The sequence below is a fragment of the Peromyscus californicus genome, unplaced genomic scaffold (genome assembly GCF_007827085.1).
Source record: "Peromyscus californicus insignis strain IS unplaced genomic scaffold, ASM782708v3 Scaffold_5__1_contigs__length_169319896, whole genome shotgun sequence".
NCBI classification, from domain to species: Eukaryota; Metazoa; Chordata; class Mammalia; order Rodentia; family Cricetidae; genus Peromyscus; species Peromyscus californicus.
In genome coordinates, this window is record NW_026294573.1 from 108,962,649 (window position 1) to 108,978,749 (window position 16,101).

A 16,101-nucleotide genomic window follows, 5' to 3' on the forward strand; every position below is an offset into this window, starting at 1 on the left:
CTTATCTAGTCTGTATATTTTTATGTTTTGAGGTTATAAGTACATAATTTCCCATGAATTTTTTTCCTCCCTCTGAATCCTCCTATCTATCCTTTTTGTTTTATTTCAAATTTTGGTCTCTTTTTTAATTAATTGCTGTTGCATGCATAAATATATATTTCTAAATACAACCTGCTCATTTGCATAAAGTTATTAGTATGTGTGTGTTTTCAAAGTCGAACATTATTTTTTCTTCGTTCTATGAATTTTAAAAATTCTATCATGGTTTCTCCACCAATCCATTTTGGAGTCAATAGTGTATTGTTCAGTCTCAAATATTTGTGCTATTTTCTGAGGTTAATCTTGTTATTGATTTCTGGTTATATTCCAGTATACTATGGGAAGATGCAGGGACTTTCTTTAATATTTTTTTATTTATTAAGGCTTTTTTATATTATTCCTTGAAGTACTTCTGAAGTGTTAGCTTAGTTCTCAAGAGATGACTTAAATTCTGGTTTTAAATTTTTTAAATTTAAATTTTATGGGTGTAGAAATTTTAATTAATGATTATAAGCTGAAGATTAACAAAGACAGATTAACATGTATCACTCCAGGAGGGAATGTAGTCTAGGAAAATGACAAATAAGTAGAGGAGAAGGAGAAGGAAACTCTCATGTCCAAAAGTATCAAACTGGGATACACTGTAAACTATCAGGAGAAAAAGAAAAAAAAGTAACAATAACAAACAATCAAAATAAAAGCAACAAAATTATAACTAGCTGCAAATCCCTAATTTTAAACTCTGAATGTGAATGGCTTTAACTCAATTAAAAGATGCAGACTAATTGACTAATTTTTTTAAAAAACAGGGATACAAATTGGGAAGGAAGTACTCATAGAATCTTCAGTTGCAGATATTATAATTGGATGCATAGGTGACTCTAGAATATTCTGACAGTAAATTTGTATAGCTGATAAACTGAGCAAAATATCACAATACAAAATTAATACTACAAAAATCAGTAGCCCTCCTATGTACAAATGACAAATGAATTGAGAAAGAAATCAAGGAAACCCCTTTAATAATAACCTCAGAAAACAAAAAATATCTTGGAGTAATTCTAACCAATCAAGTGAAAGACTTCTATTACAAACATTGTAAGAAATTTAAGAAAGAAATTAAAGATGATATCAGATGATGGAAGATTTCCCATGCTCATAGATATGTGTAATTAATATATCAAAAATGGTCATCCTACCAAAATCATTTTACAGAATCAATGCAACCCCATCAAAATTCCACCAAAATTTTCAGGAACTTGAAAGGACAATTTTTGACTTCATATGGAAGCAAAAAAGCCCCAGGATATCTAAAACAATCTTATATAAGGGAAAAAATCTGCTGAAGTTATCACCATCCTCAATTTCAAGTTGTACTATAGAGATATAGTTATAAAAACAGCATGGCATTGGCATAAAAGTAGACCAGTTGATCAATAGAATCAAACTAAAAATCCAGACATAAGTGCACACACCTATTGACACCTAATTTTTGATAAAGTAGCCAGAACTGCACACTACAAAATTCCACAGATTTCTGCTGTTCAAACTGGACAGTTGCATGTAGAAGAATGCAAATAAATTTTTACTTATCACTCTGCACAAAGCTCATCCCCAAATGGAACAATAACTCAAAATAAGGTCAGATACACTGAACCTTATAGAAGAGAAATTGGAGAATAGCATTGAACTTATTGGCATAGAAAGGACTTTCTAAATATGACACTGTAAGCATAGGCTGCTACCTGTTATATTGATCTTAGCCATTCTGGGGATTATAAGATGAAATCTCAAAGTAGTTTTGATTTAGGCTATTTGTTTTGATGGCAATATTTTATTTTATTTCTTGTTATATTTTATATATTAGCCTTCTATCAGATATGTACTTAGTAAAAATTTTCCATAGCCCAATTTAAAAATGGAGAGCATATGTAAAAGGCGTTATCTAAAGAGGAAACACTAGCTGAGAGGCACTTCAAGAAATAGTCAACATTCTTATCATGGAAAGATAAATCAAAACTACTTTGAGATTTCATCTTATAACCCCCAGAATGGCTAAGATCAATACAACAAGTGGCAGCTCATGCTTGAAAGGATGTGAAGTAAGGGGAACACTCTTCCAATCCTGGTATTAGTGGAAATTTTACAGTCACTATGGAAATCAGTGTGGTGGTTTTTCAGGAACCTGGGAATAGATCTAACTCAAGGTCTACTTCTATTGCTTTTGGACATACCACCAAAGGACTATACTTCATGCTACATAGACACTTGCTCAACCATGTTCATTGCTGCTCTTTTCATAACATCCAGAATTTGGAAAAACCTAGATGCCAGTCAATGGATGAATCGACAAAGAGAATTGTGGTGATATTTTCTTTGTGCTCTTATAAATGAAGCTTTCCTGGAGATCAGAGTGTGGAGCTAGCCACTAGTTAACCATAGATGGCAGGCAATGGTGGCACAAACCTTTAATCCCAGCACTTGGGAAGAAGAATCAGGAAGATCAGGAGTTCAAGACTACCCTGGGCTACAGGAATTGAACTGGTCTCAAAGAGAAATAGAGGCCAGCAAGTGGTGGCACACACCTTTAATCCCAACACTTGGGAGGAGGAAACAGGAAGTGATATGGTGGAGCAGAGAGAGGAATATCGGGAAGCAGGAGACAGGAGCTCACCCTGCTTTCAGGCTGAGGAGTTTGCGAGGTAAGAAATGGCTGTGGCTAGCTCCTTTGTCTCTCTGATCTTTCACCATTTAACCCTATATCTGATTCTGGGTTTTTATTATTAAGACCATTAGAATTTGCACTACACAGAATATGATAAATGGTCACAATGGAATATTACTCAACTGTTAAAGAATCATTAAATTCACAGATGCATGGATGGAGTTATATAAAAGCAATATTGTGAATGAGGTGACCCAGACCCAGAAAGACAAAGTTGGCATGCATTCATTTATATATGGATGTTAGCTGTTTAGTGTTTAATAATAAGGCTACAGTCCACATAACCACAGAGGTTATGTGTAGATTAAGGTAATGGAGGGAAAATTGGATCATACTACGAGGAAAAAACTATATCATCATGGATAGTTGGGGTAACTGGGATGGGAAGATAAAACAGGAAAAGGCTAGTAAAGAAGAGAACATGGAGACTGACAGCTGAAACTATAGGCCATAGAGATGGCATATGGAAATATAATACAGTAGAAACTTCCTAAAATATATACATACAAAGATATATATCTAAACAGTATCACCAAATCACTGGGAAGACAGTTGTCCAAGTGGACACCTTTTGTGACCAAATTAAGCCTGTTGTTCTGAGAATGAGTTACATATAATCCAGTTGTTGGTGAAAGAGGCTTGATGGAAATCCTCAACCTACCCATGCTACTGTCAAGGCTATTGACTGCTCCTCACAAACTGAAAGCAAGACTATTGTTGAAGACACCTTTAAAATTCATTGAACATGGAGAATTCTAGCTGGTGCCTACCTGGATACTTTAGCCCTACTGCCTAGTGTTCATTATACTGGAAGGTACTGCCCATGCTACCAATGGAGATAGATAAACAACCCAATTACAATTCCTTTGATCATTAATGTTGACATGCATGAAATATTCAATTGTGAAATAGAGACACAAAGCTTTTGGGAGTAACTAACCAGTATCTGGTTGAATCTGTATTCCAATCCATGAGATACTACCATGAGGTAGCCTACAATCTGAGACTTGATAAGCCAGGGACCTAGGGGAAGACCAAATCCTACTGTTCTGCTAAAGATTCTAACACATTCTGCTATACTCATAGATCTGTACTTGGTCCTGCCATCATCAGAGAACATGTGAATAAATACAGAAACTCAGAGCAGAACAAGAGACAGTGAGAGAGCAAAGAACTTCCTTTTTGACATGAAAAAAATATCAAATGTTGATTTTTTTGTTTTATAGTATAAAACATGCATTAATAATTGTTCTCCATAATTTTCTTATTGTATTTAAACCTATTATTTGAGAGGAAAAGAAATTCAAGCCACTGCAGTTAAGACAGCTTCTTTAAATAGCAATGCTTAATAACTGCACATTAGTTTAAAGATATGGAGAAATAAAGATGATTTCCTTACCTTGAGTTTCTGTCATCATAGCACATTTAAATAATAAATATAAGGGCAGGAAAGATGGCTCAGCTGTTAAGAGCACTTGCTATTCTTCCTGAGGATCTTAGTTTGGTTCCAGCATCCATGTCAGGAGGCTGACAGACATCTGTAACTCCAGCTCCAGAGGATCCTATGCCTCTGGCCTCCACAGTTCTGCAGTCATGTGCATATACCCACATACAGACACACACCTACACATAATTTAAAAGGATAAAATAGTTAATATAAATAAATTTTTGAATTTTGTACGTATAATTATCATATAGGAATGAGGTACTCAGAACATTTTCTTTCTAATTTCAATAGAACACATAGGAACTGTTTCTCGTTTCTGTCTTCAGAGTATGTGTCACTTTATAAATACCTTCATCTGTTTCCTAGGATCCAAACTTTTAACTGAGAGAAGTGCTCAGTAGACCTGACTTCTATAAGAATTTTTGAGCTGTCTCATTACTACATACAAATATAGGAGAACTGTACTCTAAAAATGAAAATACCTTTCCCTGAAGTTTAATTGAGTGTTCTTCCAGGCTTTCAGGATAATTTTAACTTCACTCTGATAGCTTGTTAATCTTATTCTTTAAGAAATCCTCATGTAAAGACACCTATTTTTCCTCATAAGGGAGCAAACCTTGATCAACTCCATTAGATAAATTTTCAGTAGTTTTTCTTTTTCAGCAATGATTTTTGATAAATTAACCCTACCAATAGATTACACAATTTTCATTCACATTATTATTCCCATTTTTCTTCGCTGAATTCATCCCTTGGCCTCTACACTTAATATACCCCTTTTCCACACATTGTAGCTACTGGCCTATAATTATGTTAGAAACTTTGAAGTCACTGTTATCAAATTAACTGAAAATGGTTTAAGATTTTGTTTAATTTATAAAAGGTTTTGGTTGTGCATTTGCAACAGTTATCCATTAGGAAGAGTGAAATACTTGTTTCATCTTCTATTTCCAATAGCACAACTTAAAGTGTTAAAAAGTAAAAATGCATGAGAGTATTTGAGAATCCTGACATGATTCCACACTAAATCACTTCCTCTATTGTCAAGTCATTCATATTAATGAAGTTAAACCACACCATGTAATCAGAAAATTGTCATTAACTTGACATCACAACCTTGCAAGACTGGAAAAGAATAGTTGAATGAATTTTCAGGTGACTGACCATTTTCATATAGAGAAATCCTAGAGCTATTATAATTAGGAAAATTAATTTATATACATTGTTGATCCTCATAAATGTCCATCTAAATAACTGGACAATTTATTTGTCATTTAATGGACAAATCAAAGTTTATAGTAAAATAATATGTGTGACTCTTTCCTCAAACAAACTAAGGGAAAGATCTGAGCCACATTAAATTTTGAGATCTGGTAATCTATAAGATTGGTGCCTAGGTTCCCATGTAATGAAATCACTACCAGAATAAATGGACCTCATATATACAATATTAAGATTTTGCAATAATGACTTAGTCTAGGCTTAGTGTATATATATATATATATATATATATATATATATATATATATATATATACACATGTAAAAATCTCTCAATTTCAAAGGAATATGATAATTTCCAACTGTAATTATTTCTAACTGCTTAATAATCCTGATAGAACTAATGTCCCATTTCTGCTTCATCTTCTTCATCCCCTGGTCTTCTTGCCTTGCTTTTTTCTACTTTACAATGCATTTAAGTTAATTATAAGCCATTCTACATAGAAACACCATTCACACATTTACATAATTTTTATTTAAAAATAAAATTCTCCAAAAATACTGAAACATGACTTTGCTGATATGTGTGTGTGTGTGTGTGTGTGTGTGTGTATACATGTATATATATGGGAGGTTCTATGCATAAATATGTGTATACAGAGGCCAGTAGAACATGTAGGACATGGAAGAAAATGTCAGAAGTTTCCTTCCCAGGAAAATAAAATGTATCAGTGTTGGAATTTGGTAATCAAAGGGGCAAATAGCAGTTTTACACAAGATAAAGGTGCATTTATCTTGAATTCCATGCAGTCTGCCCAGAGTGACAAATTTTCTCTGTTTCTTATCTCACTACAGTTGTTCAAACTGAGTCCTGTATCTTATGGATGAGAGATACACAAAGAGAAGGCAGTATGTGTAGAGTCAAGCAGCAGAGTGAGGAGGAAGTTGCAGTATTGTGTTAATATAACATGTCAAGCTTTTAGTAGTAAATACCAATCACATTTTATCCTGGAAATTGAAGTTAATAAGCATTGAAATAATTGACCACTGATGGTGAGGAACTGAAGTAGCAGAAGTGTACATTCTTGGATAATTGATAGAACAACATGTTTGGGCTAATACATCATTCACTTTCCTTGAATAGTTTTATGATTTAAAATTTTTAAAAGAATATAAAATCCCTAAATATCAGCATATGAAGTGACAATTATCTGTGACATCTGGTGTACAGATTATTGGAAAGTTATCATATGTAAAATAAAACCAAATTTAACTTGCTAGACTACTGTCTATGATAAAAAGGAAAGAATCTACAAGTAGATTTCAGTTAAATACTCTCTGATTTTCACTTGTTCATTAGTCATATTCAAGTAGCTCTTATGCAATGAAGCATTTGGAACAGATAAACTTGCTATATCTGCTTGTGATTGATAAGTCAGAAGAAATGATTTATTAAGAACTTAGAACTTGCCTGATAGTGGTGATCACTGTCTTTGGAAGTTTGTCTCCTTCTTGGTTCTTAATGGACTGCTGGCATAGAACTGCCCTTGGCTCAACTGCTGACAGTACAAATGCTGTCCTTTCTGGACAAGTGGAACACAAGAAAAAGTGACTACTGAACTCTGCCAAGACAGGGTAAGATGGTCTTTCAAAATGTGTGCTTCTGAAAATGGTCTGTCAGATATTCTAGGCCTTTAGCCAAATTGGATGCCCCAATGATGCTGAGAAACTTTAGGTGACTGGCCAGGCTACCAGTTGTCTCTGTCAATTCTCCCAAGATTTTCAAAAATAGCTTGCATGCAGTTTCCATTTCTCAGGTATTATATTCCTTCTCAGGTCTTTGATGGGGTTGAAGACTAACAGTTACAGTTACAATCTTCTTGTACCTTAACTAGAACATACTAAGTACTAGATTCAGATTCTTGAGGATAGGACAGCTTTTGGAATAATCTCTGTGTCATGCCATTTACCTATGTTCTGGACATCTCTGGATTTTAGTATGTGTCTCTTGTTTGATGTTGTTCTTGTTGGTAGTAGTTCCATTTTGTTTAGGTCATTACCCTTTATTTCCTTCATTTCTCCTAGACAATACTTAATAATCATTCCTACTTTGTATACTTCTGTGTTATGTTAGAACTTTCTTATTTAGACAAACGGGGGAGATGTAGTGAGTAGCTGTTCTAGCTATCACCTTGAAGCACTGCCCATAGTGAGGTAACAGGTAACTGTTACATCTGCTTATGACCTTGAAGTATATGCCCATGGGGCATGGCCACTGGGGACCCTTAAGACCTGGGAGGCACATACATGGAGCTCTCTTCCCTCCCTTGTGGTTTTGGATGCTGAGACAGACCAGGCAGATCTCATGTGGAAAAATGAGACCATGCCTCACCTTTTCAGGATCCTGAGACAAATTATTCTATTCTGTCTTGGGAATTTTCTTTCTCAAATAAATTCCTTTGCCCTTAAAGCAGACTCTATAGATTTCTCCCATTATAGTACCCACCAACTTCTCATAACTCCTTATGTAGGGATGGATCTTCATTTCTTCCTCCCATTCCCATCCTAGAATCATACCTGATTTGAGCATGCAAAAGTCTTGTGCATATTTTCTCAACTGCTGTCTAATCATGTATCTAATTGTCTTGCTATTTCTAGAAAACACTGTTTCTTTGGGTCGTCCACCATATCTGGCTTTTACAGTCTTTTTTTCTATCTCTTCTTCCATGATACCTGGACCTTGACAGGATCGATGTGGTATACACATCCTATTTAGGGCTAAGCATTCTTTACTCTCTTATTCTTAACACCATTATTGGTTGTGGGTCTCCATGCTAATCATGATTGACTGCAAAACAAACTTCTCTGAAAAGAGCTGACAAAACCACTAATCTTTTGGTTCTGAGGATAATTCTTTAGAAGTTAATTTAATACTATATACAATTAGCAGAGTAATAGTATTATAGTCTTCCATTGTTTGCATGGACTGCCTAGACACATTTTTTGATCCAATATCAATGTGTCAAATATTAAATGTAACTTGTGTCAAATATTAAATGTAACTTGTGGCACAGACCTTAAATCAAATAAAAAGTGATTGGTTACTACCATGGCCCTAGTGCCCTATGGTACCGGTGAGTATATCTTCCTAAATTTGCCCATTTTATAATTTTCAAGCTTCACAGTTATATAAGATTCATGATCACTTTCCTCCTCTAGCAGTATATACACCACCTTTCAGTCCTATGAAAGATAACAAGTAGGCTCCTGGGTTAATATTGTCTTCATTTTTCAAGTTCTGTAACTCAAGCATGTGGTATCCTCAGCACTAGGGTCATGCTGTCAAGTTCTACGGGATAAGCAGGAACATTGGCAACAACCTATAATGTTTTGGGTTATGTGAAACCTTCCTTACTTGCCAAGAACTCCCAAAAGGTAACTCATTCCTGGTATTGGTATTAGCTCATAATGTATAATAGATATTGGTCCATTGTTGCAGGGTAGCTCAATTTAAACTCTTTTTACAACCCTGAATGTATATATTTATGGAAGATTCTAGAATTAGGTTTCCATATGATGTTTTGAAATGCCTGCTGTGTTAGTTATGCCTTCCCATATCCCCTATTTACCCTGCTCTTATATCCTCCTCTCTGTTTAATTCATCCTCTTCTATTATTCTTGTTTAATGCTTTATATCACAGTGTGGTATTTCCCTTCCCTTGAAGTGTACTCCCTGTCATCACCTACTAACTTCCTGACTACTATGGATATTATAAATGGATAAAGAGTCAAGGATAACATCAGAAAATTAGACAAAGCACACAGCATTTGCTTTTCTGCTTCTGAATTATGTCACTCAGAATGGTTTTTTCTTGCTCCATTTATTTACCTGTGAATTGCATCATTTCATTTTTCTCAACTGATAAATAATATGCCATTTTTGAATGCACCTTATTTTCTTTTTCCATTCAGCATATGGTTGACATCTAGTTATTTTCTAATTACTATTTTTTTTACTTTTTTTATTTTTATTTTTCAATACAATTCAGTTCTACATATCAGCCACAGATTCCCTTGTTCTCCCCCCTCCCGCCCCCTCACCTTCCCCCCAGCCCACCCCACATTCCCATCTCCTCCAGGGCAAAGCCTTCCCCACAGACTGAGATCAACCTGGTAGACTCAGTCCAGGTAGGTACAGTCCCCTCATCCCAGGCCGAGTCAAGCAAACCTGCCCCAGGTTTCAAACAGCTGACTCATGCAATGAGCACAGGACCCGGTCCCACTGCCTGGATGCCTCCCAAACAGATCAGGCCAATCAACTGTCTCACCCACTCAGAGGGCCTGATCCAGTTGGTGACCCCTCAGCCATTGGTTCATAGTTCATGTGTTTCCATTTGTTTGGCTATTTGTCCCTGTGCTTTATCCAACCTTGGTCTCAACAATTCTCACTCATATAAACCCTCCACATTCTCGCTAATTGGACTCCCAGAGATCCACCCGGGGCCTAGTCATGGATCTCTGCATCCAGATCCCTCAGTAGTTGGATGAGGTTTCTAGCACGACAATTAGGGTGTTTGGCCATCCCATCACCAGAGTAGGTTAGTTCGGGCTGTCTCTCGACCATTGCCAGCAGTCTGTTGTGGGGGTATCTTTGTGGATTTCTGTGGGCCTCTCTAGCACTTTGCTTCTTCCTATTCTCATGTGGTCTTCATTTACCATGGTCTCCTATTCCTTGTTCTCCCTCTCTGTTGTCCAGCTACTCTGAACCTGCTAGAAGAGAAAGTAGGAAGTAGTCTTGAACGCATTGGCATAGAAGACCACTTCCTAAATAGAACATCAGTAGCACAGACACTGAGAGAAACAATCAATCAATGGGACCTCTTGAAACTGAGAAGCTTTGTAGAGCAAAGGATACGGTCAACAAGGCAAAGCGACAGCCTACAGAATGGGAAAAGCTCTTCACCAACCCCACATCTGACAGAGGACTGATATCCAGAATATATAAGGAACTCAAGAAATTAGACATCAAAATGCCCAACAGTCAAATTAAGAAATGGGCTATAGAGCTAAACAGAGAATTCTCAACAGAGGAAACTCAAATGGCCAAAAGACATTTAAGGAATTGCTCAACATCCCTAATCATCAGGGAAATGCAAATCAAAATGACTCTGACATACCACCTTACGCCTGTCAGAATGGCTAAGATCAAAAACACTGAAGACACCTTATGCTGGAGAGGATGTGGAGCTAGGGGAACTCTCCTCCACTGCTGGTGGGAATGCAAGCTTGTACAACCACTTTGGAAATCAATATGGCGCTTTCTTAGAAAATTGGGAATCCATCTCCCCCAAGATCCAGCTTATACCACTCTTGGGCATATACCCAAGGAATGCTCAACCACACCATAAGAGCTCTTGTTCAGCTATGTTCATATCAGCATTGTTTATAATAGCCAGAACATGGAAACAACCTAGATGCCCTTCAACTGAAGAATGGATAAACAAAATGTGGTACATATACACAATGGAATACTACTCAGCAGAGAAAAATAATGACATCATGAGGTTTGCAGACAAATGGATGGATCTAGAAAAAAATCATCCTGAGTGAGGTAACCCAGACTTAGAAAGACAAACATGGTATGTACTCACTCATAGCAGGATACTAGATGTGGAACAAGGATGACTGGACTGCTACTCACATCACCAGGGAGGCTTCCTGGAAAACAGGACCCCAAGAAAGACACGGGGATTGCCCAATGACAGAGAAATGGAATGAGATCTACATGAACAGCCTGGACATGAGTGGGGGTAGTGAAGGGCGAGGGTCGAGGGAAAGAGAGCTTGGGGGAGCAGGAGATCCCAGCTGGATCAATAATTACTATTTTTTTTTAATTAGAGCAGCAGTGAACATGAGTGAGTATGTATTTCTAGAATAAGATATGAAGTTCTGTGGGTATAGTTGAATGCTGTGATTGACACATTTCTAGCTTTCTGAGAATCCTGTGCTCTGATTTTCACAGTCACTGTACCAGTTTGCACTCCCATCATCAGTGAATGAGTGTTTCCCTTTCTGTTTATCTCTACCAGTATCTGTCTTTATTTGTATTCTAGAACTTAGCTATTCTGAATGAGGTAAACTTAATTCTCAAAGTAGTTTTGATTTGACATTCCCTGATACATATGGATGTTGAACATTTTTTAATGATCCTCAGTCAATTTTACTTTGTCTCTTGAGAAATCTCTCTTTACTTCTGAGTCCCTTATTTTAATTGGTTTTGTTTCCCTGATGTTTATCTTTTGAGGCTGTTGTATATGTCAGATACATATCTGGTGAAGAATTTTCCTACTCTATAGGCTGTTTCTTCCTTGGATTGGTTCTGTCATTTGCTGTACAAGAGCTTCTTAGTTTCATGAGGTTTTGTTTATTAACTGAGGTTCTTTAGACCTATGAAATAGGGTTATACCCCAGGATGTCATTCCCTGAGCCAGTGAGTTTAAATGTATTCCCTAATTATTCATCTATCAGATTCAGAAGACCAGGTCTTATACTGATGTCTTTGATCCATTTGGAGTTGAGGGTTTGTTTTTTGTGTTTTTTTTTTTTTTTGTGTGTGTGTGTGTGTGTTTAACTTTTTATTAATTCTTTGTGGATTTCATATCATGCATCCAAATCCCACTCATTTCCCTTTCTGCTCACTTCTGCCCTCTGTCCTTATAACCTCTGTTCAGCAAAACAAAACAAAATTTAAAAGTGAAACCAAAAAGAACAAACAACAACAAAATCTGAGTGGAAGTTATATATAGTGTGGCCCAGTGAGTCACACAGTACACCCTTTAGTCCATAGATCTTGTAAGTTTTCAAGGCAATGAGTCATTGGTCTTGTTCCAGGCCTTTGGTAGGATAGAGGCCCCTGTCCCTTCCCTCATATGCCATGTGGTGTCATGGGCAATGGAAATATGTCCTCCCTCACCTCTTGCCACCTGTGGCAGTTGGGAGAACTGGCCTCAGGTCATGAGAATGGGGCTGACCCTGCTCATCACCAACTGCAGCAATCTGGAGAGTGGGCCCTACACCTTGCCTGGGCAGAACAGTAGAGCTGGCCCTGCTTATATGAGTGTGGAGCTGAAGACATGAGAACAGAATTGGCCCAATTCCATGCTGCCTGCTCCATGGGGTCAGCTAGCTGGGGCAGTGCTGGAGAGCTCACCTGGGTGGTGACAATGAGGGAAAGCTGGTGGATTGACCATCCCAGCTATCTTCAGGATCAGAAACAAGGCTATGTGTGAGCCCACCCCAACATCCAACTCATTTATGAATTGCTGGAGTATGTGAAGGGGCCAGAACTGTAGATCCAAAGCCATGGATCGACATGCTACAGGACAACAACAGGATACCAAAGAGGAATTGCAATGGGGTTGAGTTTTGTGCTGGGTGAAGAATAAAGATTGTTTCATTATACATGGAGTGATGGAGGTTGACCAACACCATTTGTTTAATATGTCTTTTCCCCATTGCATATCACCTGCCTATTTAAAAACTCCATATATCAGGTACTCAATTCTAGCTCATTAATGACTGAATGTTTTTCCAGTACCTTACTGTTTTTATTATTATAGCCATGATGCATAACTGTAAATCTGGGATGGTCATACCCCCAACAGTTTTTTTTTTATTATACAGTACTGTTTGGGCTATACTGTGGCTTAAGTAATTACATATGAAATATAAAATTTTGTCAATTTCTGTGCAGAATTGCATTGAAGTTTTGATAGAGATTACATTGAATTTGTAGATTGCTTCTAGCAGGATGACCATTCTCATATTATATTAACCCTACCAATCCACTAGCACAGAAAGAGGTATTTCCATCTTCTTGTATCCATTTCAATTTCCTTTTAAAACGTCTTAAAGTTTTCATTGTACAAGTCTTCCACTTCCACAGTTTGACTTATTTCAAGATTTTTTTAGCCTTGATTGCTGTGGGATGTTCTGTATGGCGAATGTGTTGCTCTGATTGGTTAGTAAATAAAACACTGATTGGCCAGTAGTCAGGCAGGAGGAAGAATAGGCAGGACAAGGAGGAGAATAAAGCTGGGAAGTGGAAGGCTGAGTCAGAGAGACACTGCCAGCCGCCATGATGACAAACAGCATGTGAAGATGACAGTAAGCCACGAGCCACGTGGCAAGGTATAGATTTATAGAAATGGATTAATTTAAGCTGTAAGAACAGTTAGCAAGAAGCCTGCCACGGCCATATAGTTTGTAAGCAATGTAAGTCTCTGTGTTTACTTGGTTGGGTCTGAGCAGCTGTGGGACTGGCGGGTGTCAGAGATTTGTCCTGACTGTGGGCCAGGCAGGAAAACTCTAGCTACACTTGATATGTTTGTCATTTGTATATAGGATGGCTATTGATATTTGAATGTTAACTTTATGTCCTCCTACTTTACTGAATGTGATTATCTGATGAAGAAAATTTTATTCTCTTTGAACATTGCAGAGAAATTAATAGAGAGCGTGGGGACTGGGCAGCAAACATGTTTTATGGTACTGTTCAGTTGAGCAAATTAGATGTACTATGTCCCTACACTGCTGTAGGAGTCAATAGAATAAAGAAAATGTATATATACACCTCCATAATGTACTATAAGGCAAGAATCAACAATCAAGAAATATCAGTTCAGGCTGAATAGTTGATTCAGCAGTTAAGAGTGTTTGTTAATCTTGCAGAGGACCCAAGCTCAGTTCCACCACTCACATGATGGCTTGTGACCATCTGTAATGCCGGATTTCATAGCTCTAACATGCTCTTCAGACCTCTGCAGGCACCAGGTATACACACAAAACGCATACACACGGGGATAAGACTTAACCTCACCAAGTAAATACATGTAATTTTAATTATTTTTTAAAGACATATTAGTTTATAATTGAATTATAAAGAAGAACGATCTATGGTTATGTTTTGAGTTATTATGTAGATATTCTTGTCAAACATCAAGACAAAGAATAAGAAAGAAATATTTATTCTAAATAACTTAAATTAGTTAATACAGAATACATTCCTTTTGAGATATCTATAGGAATATATGGACAAAATATACACAAAAATACCTTCAAGATAACTCCTGTGTTTTCCATTATCATCTCTATAATCAGAAATCTGGAGAAATTTTGAGAGAAGAAAATAAATACTGGACTTGTCAAGGGTTTAAAATTAAATATAACCATTTGTATTTCCATTAACTACCCTATAAGAATGAATTTAATAATATAATTTGGTACATATGCATGTCTTCTCTTCTCAGGAAATATATACGACAAGGTCAAAAGCTCAACACACATAATTCAGAAAGAAAGTCATGTACAAAAGATACATTTTATCAGATCAGTGAAGTGCAGCATTATTAAAAGGGAAAAGGAGCGAAAAAGGAAGCGGATACATAGATTTCATACCAAGTTTATTTTATCTCAAATAGATCTCTTTGATCCTAGGATTTCTACTAAGAGTTTCATATAAAAAAGTAATAAATGAGTAGCTGTAAAATAGCTATCTATATAATGCATGATATATTGAATAAATATGTTTATAATGGTGTAATTGAAAAATTCTCATGACATTATTATACTTTTGAGTCATAAATGCAAAATTAGATAAAAATAAAAGAAATGTATCAATTTGAAAATATATAGGTTCTAAAAATAAAAGAAGAATTTGCTTCAAAATACCATTGCATTATTGCCTTAAGTTTGACAAATAGTTCTTACCATGTGAGTTTGTGATTTATGGGAAAAATTGAAAAAGAAAAAAGAGAGAGTAGAATAGTGGAATGTGAGTAACAGGACTTTCAGTTGTGGATTGATGTTTTTCTGGTCTAAAGATTTTGGAGCCCATGGAATGGAAAAGATCTTTTCACTATGAGTCATCATTGTTACCTTTGTAAGTATATTCTACAGTAGAGTAAGTAGCAAAAGTGTTAAGTATAGATCATATTCAGTATGGGTCTTCTACTGTCACCTAATTTTCTATAGAAATGTCTTCTCATTCACATATAGAGGTGTGACTCACCTATTTCCCAGGTGGAAAAGTTAGTATTACAGTCACTATTTTTGAAATATGATTTAATCAGCTTATATGTTTCTCTAATCTGGAAATCTCTGTTCCTTTTAAATAACAACATATTTTAATCATAATTATACTCCAAAACATATCTAGCTATATAGATGTATATATCTCAATACATTCATATCTATGTATCTATGTATTCATCTACCATCTATCATCAAATTATTTATCCTCTACCTATATAACTATTTATGTATCTATCAATCTGCCTATCATCTGTCTATGTATATATATATATTCATGTGTAAGTGTATCCTCCTGATCTTACTTGATCTATTATCTACCTATCTATCTGTCAATCTACCTATCCATCTAACTATCCATCTCTTTCTGTACATCTATTGCATATATCTACATATGTTCATGTGTATGTGTATCTTCCTGATCTTATTTGAACTATCATCTTTCTATGTATCTATCCAGCATCTGTCTATCATCTATCTATCTAACATCTACAACTCTTTCTCTATCTATCCCTGCATCTATCTACCCATCTCTATCTGTGCATCTATTGATTATGTATATCTGCATATGTCCATGTATA